The 10,421-nt window shown below is 49.9% G+C and overlaps 1 pseudogene; it reads left to right on the top strand.

Moving 5' to 3' along the window:
• Positions 1-9,820: 9,820 nt before the first annotated feature.
• Positions 9,821-9,939, top strand: LOC118614372 (annotated as a pseudogene).
• Positions 9,940-10,421: the final 482 nt, after the last annotated feature.

Genomic DNA, 10,421 nt, shown 5'->3' with positions numbered 1-10,421 from the left:
AAGGTGCTTCTTTCTGCCTATGCCGGACACGATTGTGGCGTGAGTCTCGGTCTTGACTCATGTCCCCACAGAGTGGCTTCGTCTCCTGGGAGAACCCCAAGGCCTGGCCGTGTGTGCCGAGCCAGCTCCCTGATCTCAATGGCTGCTTTCCTCTTTTCGTTTAAAACCTAGAATAAAGGTACTGTAATAAAATTAGCTCGTAGTGGACAAGCACAGTACAGTAGGCAGCTTATAAGCCAACTTGACTTCGGAAGAAACCGTAATCTCTTAGGGAGAAGTATTTATGAGTCGGGCGGAAATGCAATCCTCATTCATCAAAAGGTTTGTAATGATTTGTAAAAAGAGCAACTTAGACACAGACTTAACAGCGAACTTCACAATAAATTCCAGTAGGTTAGAGAGAGATGGGCTTGAAAACTCTGAGTGCTAACGGTTTAGAACTACACATTAAATATATTCCTTAAACCCATGATTGTTACAGGATTTTCCGAGTTCAAAAACGAATGTTTATTTCAAAAAACAGTGATTACTATATTACATCCATCAAATTTTAAAGAGTATGTGTCACCCAATGCCATAAATAGAACTAAAAGACAGACATCTAATTTTAAAGAGTGTTTCAAGCAAACATGAAAAATGGAAATATCATTAATATTTAAATGGCTCACACACGTCAATAAAAAGGCACTAACACTACAATAAAATAGACAAATACATGATCAAATATAAGCAATTAATAAACATTTGGACAAATATGTGGACGAACTTTCCTAATGCCCGAAGGAAAGGAAGTTAAATAATAATAACGTACAATTACAAACAATCGTAGGAGCACTAATAAAGTACAATTCTATGTACTAAACCATGAACGAGTTTCTAAAATTGAAAATGCCAAACGATCGTAATAGTTTGTTTAAATGAATAGTCTCTGATGCTGGTGGTCGGATTATAAATCGTTCTGAGTCCTTGAAAATAATGTGGCCTTAGACATGCTCATGCCTTTCGAATTTCTAATTCTATTTCTAGAAATCTAACCTGAGACGGTGTTTCAAAATACCAAGATTTCTGCAGAATATGGTCATGGCCATAATATTTATAATGGAAGATAAAATTGGAACTAACACAGAGAATTATGGTGAAACAGACTATAGCTTTCTATAAAATGTAATGTTAAGGACCATATTTGGGAAAATCTCTTTAACATTTATTTGCCAAAAAAAAAAAAAATACAGCCTTGTATAGTTATAATTAACCTTTAAGATATTAATGTTTTTAGAGGATAGTTATTACTTTTTATCATGGGAGTGATGAGTACATTTTCATTTCTTATCTAATATGGTACAAAATGGCTGACTTAAAGAACAGCGAGGTTTTGTTTTTCAGGGCTTTTCCCTCAACATTTAAACCACATGACTGAGCCCTTCCCCAGCTTAAATAGCCAGAGTGTACCTCTCGATTAAACCACATATTCAGAACAGTTTAAAAATAATTACAAATGATTCACCGTGTAGAGCAGCTTGTATTTTTTTCCCCAAGCTGACATATGTGGAAATCCTCCTTTTTCTGAGGAAAAATAATTTGGTCTCTATTATTCCAACAGAGAGTGGGCGTCTGTCATGAATGAAAATGTCAGCGTATTTTAATAACAGAATATGCCTTTGGTACTGGCAAAGAAATTAATTATTCATTGTACCCAGCCGCAGGAGACGCTGTCACCTGAGTAGGGTGAGGCGTTGCAAGTTAATGTCCCCTGTTTACGGGCACAGGACGCTGAAAGCAATTTCCCATAAAATTGCTGAGCGTTTTGTCTTGTTCATTTGGAAAATGGTCACTCAACCGGATTGTTATGGTCACGCTACAGCTTCATGTGGTATTTTAGAAATAATCGTGTAAAACTTGGTGACGCGCTGAATCACGAAAGCAGCTGTTTAGAAAGGACCACCCACTCCTGTGAGCCGAAGAGGTAGGGGCGTGTGTGGCAAAGGCTCCTGGGACGTCCTCGTAGGGCCGGAGGTGCTCTGTTTCCTTCTTGGTTTGCTTTCTATAGAACTTCTCCGCTGTGCTGCTTGGGTGGCCCCCTGTGCCCGGGCCACCGCCACCCCCTTACCCCGTCCCCACCACACATGTGTGCCCGCCCACAGGGACAGTTAGATTCCTCGTCCAGAGTACGTGGAACATGAGACTTAGACACAAGTTGGCACGCGACGTAGGGTTCTGGCGGCGTGACCTCATTTCCGTCCTCAGTACGTTACCCCTGAGGTGACCGGAAGAGCCTGCGATCCCGCCTGAGTCCATGCTCAGAAGACCTCAGACCCAGACTCCAACGAAGACATGGTCATAGCAGCATGAGTCACCGAAGCCGAAAAGTGGAGACGATCCACGTTTCCATCGACAGAGGAAAGGATAAGCGAAATGTGGTGTGCGCCTATAACGAAATGTTAGCCACAAAAAAGATCAAAGTGCGAACGCATGCTGCGCCTCGGAAGGACCCTGAAACATTTCTCCGAGCGCAAGCAGCCAATCACGGAGAAGCACACGGCACATGGATGCACTCATATAACATTTCCAGAAGGGGTAAATCTACAGTGGCAGGAGATACCCTGGCGATTGTCAGGGGCTGGGGAAGGGCTTGTAGGGAAGTGACTGCTTAATGGGAGTCTTAGTCTGCCCGAGCTGCTATAACAAAAACCCCCATACGCGAGTGGTGTGTGGACAACAGAAACTTACTTCCCACTGCTTCGTAGGCTGGGAAGTTCTAGATCGGGGCGCTGGCTAGTGAGACCCGCTGGACCCAGTGTCCAGTGAGAGCCACTTCCTCACAGGAGGCCGTTTCTCTGCGGGGTCTGCACGTGGTGGAAGGCCAGGGAGCCATGGCGTCTCTATGGCCATCGAGACCGCGTAGCCTCCCCGGATGGGGAAGAGGCTGGGCACTCTCCCCCAGGAGCTGCGCTCCATCCGCGTGGGCTTCTGGGAGTGCCGTGACAAGATCTCGGGATTCAAACAGAACGGGCTGCAGGCGACGCAGGCTCACCGCTCGTGCTGCGGTCCTTGAGTCGAGGTCGGTGTCTTCTCTTTAGACTGTGAGGTCCTCGAAGACACACGTCGAGCCTTAGACATTGCTCTCGGCACTCGACGCGGCGCCCAGCTCGGAGGACGACCGCAGAGACGCCCTTCTGCACGGAAGGCAGGTGGACACGTGGCTCCGGCTCAGTCCGGCCCTCGGTGCGTCCTCAGCGAAGCCCCCAAACCTGCGCTCCGGGCGCACTGGCCACAACGGGAAGAGAGGTGGCCGGAGCTCCCCTCGCCTCTGAGATCACGCGCCGTGGGCGGCGCTGAACAAGGTCAGAATCACGGACGTCTGTGATTTGCCGGCTTCCGCCTGAAGCGCTGGCGAGACTGCGGGAAATTCACGTGGACGAGTCGGGTAGGAACACCTCATTAACTGAAGTTTGAGGGCGATCACGGAATGGCTGTTATTCTTGCTGTTTGTGGGTTTCTCATAATCGCACCATAAGTTCAAGAGGAAAACCTTTCAGAAAAGTAGGAATGATCCAACATTCAGAGAGATATATGTTTTAATCTCTTAATAATGTCCCCCCAAAGCCTCTTCTAACTAATCCAATGAGTCATAAAGCGACTTGCTTTATTATTATTTGCCCCAAAGGTACCCAAACCCGGTTATGCTTCAATGCTAGCTAGGGAGGTTTTGTTTTGTTTTGTTTTGTTTTGTTTAATATAATCCTGTGTAAAGTGCCAGCTAATACACACAGAATCTTTGTATGTGCTACAAATCCCAAAAATAGTCCCCTCTGGTTGACTCAGCCCTCAGCCGGGTCATGTGACGGTGGCCTGGCTTTCCGCCCGTTTGTCTCATGGGCCAGGCGCCGTTGCGCAGGCTTCAAAGCTGCACAGGACACCCCTGTTCTCGACTGCCCAGCAGATCCCGATTGGGGGTTTTGGATGAAGCCTCGGAGAGATCGTTCCAGCCAGTTCCCCGGGCAAGCGGAGCGCACGGGCGTATCCGGGACTCGCCGCTCTGTCCGTCCACAGAGGATCTTTGCGCCTGTCCACTGAGGCTTTGTTACGGCCCCCAGCACCTCCCACAGGCGAGAGCCGGCGAGTGGGGCTTCTGGTCGAAGACGTGATTTGAAAATTCACTTCTGTGTTGTACAAAAGACCCCGTGAGTTATTTTCTTGGCCGAGACGCACCCGCGCGGGTGTCCCTGGACCCCGACCCTGACGGGGCCTCCGCGGGCCCAGGGAGGGAGCCGGGTGTCAGCACGCCCGCCATGCCCCGGGCAGGGGCGCCGCTCGGCCCCAGTCGGCACGGCGTCCGCGGGGCCCTGCTTTGCTCCCTCTGTCCATCCAGCGGTCACCTGACCTCGTGGGCGGACGCCGCCCCTAAACGCGTGAACGGGACGAGTGCCTCTCTGCCTTCGGGGATGCCGCTTTAACAGAAATGCTGCGAAGGGTGGCGTCCTGCTCTGACAGCCGAGATGTGGGCAGCCCGGGCCCTCGGCCCCCGCAGCAGCCGTGTGGACCCAGGCGCCTCTGTCAGCGGCCAGTGAGGCCACAGTGAAAATGGCGGGGGCGAGGCCTGGATGGGTCTTGCTGCCCATGTGTCACCCGAAACTCTGACCTCCTTTGACGAGAAGGCGGGCGCTGTGGCTCGCAACACACCGAGGAACAGGCGACTCAGCGGTGACTCGTGGCGCGCCCGGGCCGCTTCCCACGGCGATAAAAAGTTCCGTGACATCTCACGCGCAGTACGCGTCCCAAAGGAACACCGCAGCGAGCTTCTCACCCGTACTCTCCAGATTTCTTCTGCAAAAAATAGTTCAGATGTCACCACAGGAACGTTTTCCTTTTCTTTTTTTTTTTTTTTTCCTATTTTAAGGGTCTCATATCACTCTCCTACAAAAGATGCTTCAAACACTCATCGAGAAGGAATTTTTACTTTCCTGGGTGAATAGTTTTTGTTGCCAATTTAAATCCCATTTGCTTCACATTCGTTAAAATCAACGAAGTCAAAGATACTAAATGCAAGTGAACAATGTTACACGGTTGGACAAAAGTCGGCCGCCTGGGGCCCGCTCGCTACTTTTCTGCGAGGCGGAGGGAGCAGCCGGCTGACATCGCACTCCCTGTTTTAGGGGTGTGACCGCAGGGCGGACGTCGGAGAGAGGCGCAGCCCGCGGAACCCTTGAATCGGACGTTCGTACCCAGAATTAAATCTGAAGTCTGTTTTTTAAAAACGAACTCTCCTCAGTAAGTTGAACGTAGAATTACCACACGATTCAGCATTTCCGCTTCTGGATCTATGTCCAAGAAAAATGAAAACATGTTCGCACGAAAGCTCGCACACGAACGGCCGTGGCAACATTCTCCGCAAGGCCCCGACGGCGGAAACGGCCCAAACGCCCGTCGGCTGACGAATGCGCGAGCGAAATGTGGTCTGTCGGCGGGAGGAGCCTCAGGCTCATCATACGCCGAAGACAGACGGGGCCACTCGCAGGAGACCGCGGTCACGTGATTCCGCTCACGCGAACGTCCAGGAGAAACATCCGTGTCTCGCCACAGAGACACGGGAGGTAGACCGGTGGGGCTGGGGGCCCGGGGAGGAGGCCGGGCAGTGAGCACTAACGGGGACGGGGATCGGGGGCGGTGCGCACGGCCCGGAGCGAGCAGAGGTCATGAGCGTGCGACACCGTGAATGCACTACACGCCACTTCCCGGTGTGCTTGAGACCGGCTGACGGGGTGACCGTTACCTCAGGCGAAGTTCACGACACAGAGGAAGAGAGAGCGTGTCACGCGCGGGAACGGGAGGGTCGGGCCTTCTCCGTGGCGTCCACGGCGGCGTCGCCGGGGTTGGATGGACCCCGGGTTGAAGGACACTCCGCTGCTGGCTTCGGATCAGCCTTGATTCTTTCCCGTTTTCTGACTTTTTGAGCCCTTTATGGCCTTCTAGGGAATTCTTTTCCTGGGAAATATATTTAAAGATTATTTTTTTCTTTATTTGCAATCAAAAACCCTGAATGACGTCCCTGGGAACAATACTATACTCTTATATTTTTAAATAGTTACAAAGACTCTAATTAATCTGGAATTTATCTAGCATTCTGTCTGTAAGTCCGTCCGTCCTTCCTTCCTTCTTTTCCTCCTTCCTTCCCTCCTTCCCTCTGTCCATCCTTCCTTCCTCTGTCCCTCTATTCACCCATCCATCCTTCCATTCATGCTCCTATCTATCCGTCCTCTTGTCCATCTTAGTTCTCCTCTGTAAAGGAATGATAATGGTCCTAACCAGGCTGGCTGGAGTGTAATCCCACAACCTCCTGCAAACTTCTCGGTCGTAGCAGCACATTATGGTGATTACTTGTTCGATCACCTGTCTTTCCCAATAGGCTGGAGATGTCATATGCGTGAGACCAAGTCTGCCTTACTTCCAGCCGAAACCTAGCACCTAGCCGAGTGTCCAGCACGAATTGAAGCTCACTCGGCATTCGTTGAATGAATCGATGAACGTGACTGAATGATGACCAGCCCACCCCCCGCGGGACCAAGGCGGCCCTCCCCGTGACTGAATGATGAGTGCCCCCCCCGCCCCCCCCCCCCGTTTTCCCAGCCTTCCCCCAGGCAGGTGCAATTAAATTTCGGTAACTTAGTTACAATCTCATTCCCAGAATTTACAATCAGATCAAGGTCACCTTGGTTGGAATTTTGGACGCTAGCAAAAATACCAAACACACATTGAATAAAACGCTCTTTGATTCAATTCCGTATGGAGTCCAAAAAAGAAAAAAAAAGAAAAGAAAAAAGAAATGAAAGATAAAAACATATGCAATTCTGCTTTATTGTTTAGAAATCAGCGTTCTCCTTGCCTGCAGCAGCTCCCACTTGGCAGCGGCAGCAGCAGCGGCACCTGGAGGACTGTCGAGAACCTGAGTTTTCGGGTCTCGCCCTGGCCCTGCTGAGTCAGAAAATCAGAGGCTACGACCCAGAGGGCACGATCCTGTGTTTTCAGGAGCCCCCAGCTTCATTCTGACGCATTCTTGAATTTGACAACTGCTGCCCTCAGGCAATGCTTCCTAGTCCGGATGCTTGTCGGAATCACACGCGGAATCCTAACACGTCCTGACCCCTGAGACCCCCGAGCCGGAGATGCCGGCGTGAGCCAGGACCGAGACCCGCTGCTCTGAACCGAAGAACCTCAGTTCATGGTTAGGATCTTCGTAGAGAACTTGTCAGTACACAGTTGGACCACATGGTCAAAATGAGAATCCCTGAATCAGGACAGGACCTAAAGCAACTGCCCCCCCCAACCCGATCTGCAGATGAGGAAACTGAGGCCCAGAGAGGTTAAGTGAACTGCGTAAAGTCACGTTGCTGCTACGCGAGAATCCTGGTCCCACTCCTCAAGCTAATACTCTCGTCTGTGTCGGGAGTCGGTACGCCACCCCGGGCTGCTTCGAATCCCACCCTTCGCCCTTTTTCTTGAGGACAGAAGAAGCTTCCGGATTCACTGTCACTCGGCTCCTGTGTCAGGCGCATCCTTCTGACACCTGTGCTGACCGCTGGCGACCCCGAGTCCCACACCTGGAGCTCGCGGGCTCCTCGTCTCGCCTGCGGACTCCGCTCGGGGCGGGCTCCTTCAGGGGCTCTCCGCGGGCTCCCTCCTGGCCTTTCCCCTTGTCATCGCATGGTGCCACCCTGCAGTGACAGCTCCCAGCATGCCCCTTCTGTGCCAAGCTACCTCCCGGGAGCGATGTCCCGTTTGTCTCTTTTCCTCCAGAGCGAAGGCAAACACAAGGGTCTCAGGCACGCCGAGAGGGCCCAAGGAGCTGGGCATTTGGGCCCCCGTGAACCACGACGCCGGCACCTGGAGAGATGACCCTGTGCACCCTGAGACCCCTCCCCCAGCCCCCAACCAGTGCGGCACTTCTAAGCAGCTGCCTTGTCCCTGCAGGACACGTAGAAGTTTATGTAAGGGACTCCTCCACGCCCGACTTTGTGCTTGACCTTCCTGTACCAGATGGCTCCGGCCCTGCCTCTGGCCGCCCCAGCCCTGGCCCCTCTGCAAAGTCCAGTCTCCCCGCAGCTCCCTGGGCTGCCACCCGCTTCCCACTTCACTCAAAGGGCCTTTCTGCCGAGTTCGCCTCCACTCTTCTTCCAGCAAACGGCCTTTCTTTTACCGCTCGGAACAAAGGTAATAATAAAAAGTGGCGGCCGTCAACTGTTGTCAAACTATTCTTCCCGAGCATGGTGTCTTTCTCACAAGAACAAGCTTTCCATTATCACAGCCTAAGAAACAGGGACCGTCTCCTGCATCCCGGTAGGAAGTCCCCGCGTGCCTCCTCCCGGGGGCTGGTGCCGGCTTGCTGGTGGTGCTGCTGCTAAAGACAATAACATCAGTACTAAACATGGATTTACGATCGGAAGCCACTAATGTCAATCGTGGCTGTCCCGGGACTGGCCACGGATGTGTCAGAGCTCACACCAGCCCCCGGATCTGAGTTCCCACCAGCCTCCTTCGACGCCAGAGAAGGGGACCAGGGCTCCTCGAAATCTGGCAGATCCCGAGCCCGGAGCAGGAAATACACGAGATGAGCCCGGAGCGTCGCGTGGTGCCAGAGAGTAAGGAAGTGCTTTAGAAAAAGAAAGAAGCAAACAAAGCGAGCCATTCATGTCGGAAGACACAGGAGCCCGTTGAAACAGCTCCCTGTCCCCAGAGCTGGGAGCTTTCAAGCGACAAGTAGGCAGTGGCCGATTATGAACCGAAGTATGGGCTCGATATCCGTGATCCGTACTGATATACGTGACTAAATGTAAGAATTCAGAAGAGTTACGTCGACATTCCATCCCACAGCGGGGGGTCCGGCTCCCCACTCACCCAGCGGGGGCTGCCCGCGGCCACAGCCTTCGAAGGGACCGTAGGCGCGAGGTGCAGCTGCGGCCGTGGCGGGCTCCCGCGGGATGGGGCGGCGGTGGCAGCCGGCGTAGTTCGGGAAGCAGAGGCAGCTTGTGCTTCCGATCAGCTCCGCGGGGTGGTTTGGGCCATTATCCCCAGAGACCCGGCCTCCTCGCGATTCTGTAAACTACCCAGTATCTCGCAAATAGAATTTCTCCCGTTTAATTTCGCTGAAGCCATTTTCTGTGGCATTTCATTAGGATCACGGATCAATTCAGCAAGGAAGAGGGTACAGGAGGACGGCGTGGCATACTTGAAGGAACGATGAGCCCGGAAATGAGCTTAAACTGTGGGAGTAAGTGCGACCTACCATTGGCGAGGAAAGTCATCTGTGTGTTGGTTCTAAAAGAGAATGACGTAAAATTTCTTAAGGATAATAGTTCAAGGCATCGGGTTTTAACAAGGGTATCAACATCACAAAATTCTTGCCATAACTTGAGGGACTGTAGAGATAGTGAATTACTATAGAAATTGTTAGAAAAAATATATAGTTAAGTTATAAATGTAATGGCAATCATTAAATTAATGAAAAAAGTAACCTGTAGCTCATCAACATAGGAAAAAAATGGGGAGCGGTGAATATAGAAAACTTCATTAATCCAAATAAAAAGAAGGAAAAGGCGAGAGAGAGAGAGAGAGAGAGAAAGGATGATAAATAGAAAATCACCATAAGATGAGAGAAATAGTCTAAATGTATCATAATCTTAATAAATAAATATAAATGGATTAGACTTGTCAGTTGAAAGACAGATTATTAGGTAAAATATGCAAACATATACCTAATACTACTTAAAAAAGAAAAAAAAAAACAGAGAATGGTATAAAAAGTTTTAAATAAAAAAGGTAGGAAAAGGTCTACGGCCATGCTACCCTGAACGTGCCCGACCCCGTCTGATCTCAGAAGCTAAGCAGGGTCGGGCCTGGTTAGTACTTGGATGGGAGACCACCTAGGAAAACCAAGTGCTGTAGGTGTTAAAAAATAAAAAATAAGGGATTGTAAGATGACAAGGTCCTTGCAATCTGTGAGGTCAGACAAGGGTTGCCTTGCCTAAAAAAAAAGGTATACCTCAGGAACGTTGCCCAAAACAAATTAGAATATCACCATTGATATTAGACAAAAGAGAATTTAAGGTAAATAACATTAGTAGAGATAAAGAAAGATACTCTGTATTACTAAAAGGAACAACCCAATCAGAAGAATCACATGTGCGTAGGCCTTTCAACAGTACTTCAAAATATACTGAATTTTAAGCCATTGAGAGAGATTTTAACACTTCTGTATAAGAAATTGACACATTGCATATACAAGACAAAAAGTATAACCAATAAAATTTAAATTAACAGCATTTATATAAAATCCCCCATCGCTCCAAAACATGGAATAGACATTTTATTAGAACAGAAATCTAATAGAAAAATAAAATAAAATAAAATTGATGTGGCAGTAATTTGAA

Source organism: Rousettus aegyptiacus, unplaced genomic scaffold, assembly GCF_014176215.1.
Source record: "Rousettus aegyptiacus isolate mRouAeg1 unplaced genomic scaffold, mRouAeg1.p scaffold_m13_p_2, whole genome shotgun sequence".
Taxonomy (NCBI): Eukaryota; Metazoa; Chordata; class Mammalia; order Chiroptera; family Pteropodidae; genus Rousettus; species Rousettus aegyptiacus.
Note: the sequence above shows the minus strand (reverse complement) of the source record. Positions and strands in the feature narration are given on the sequence as shown.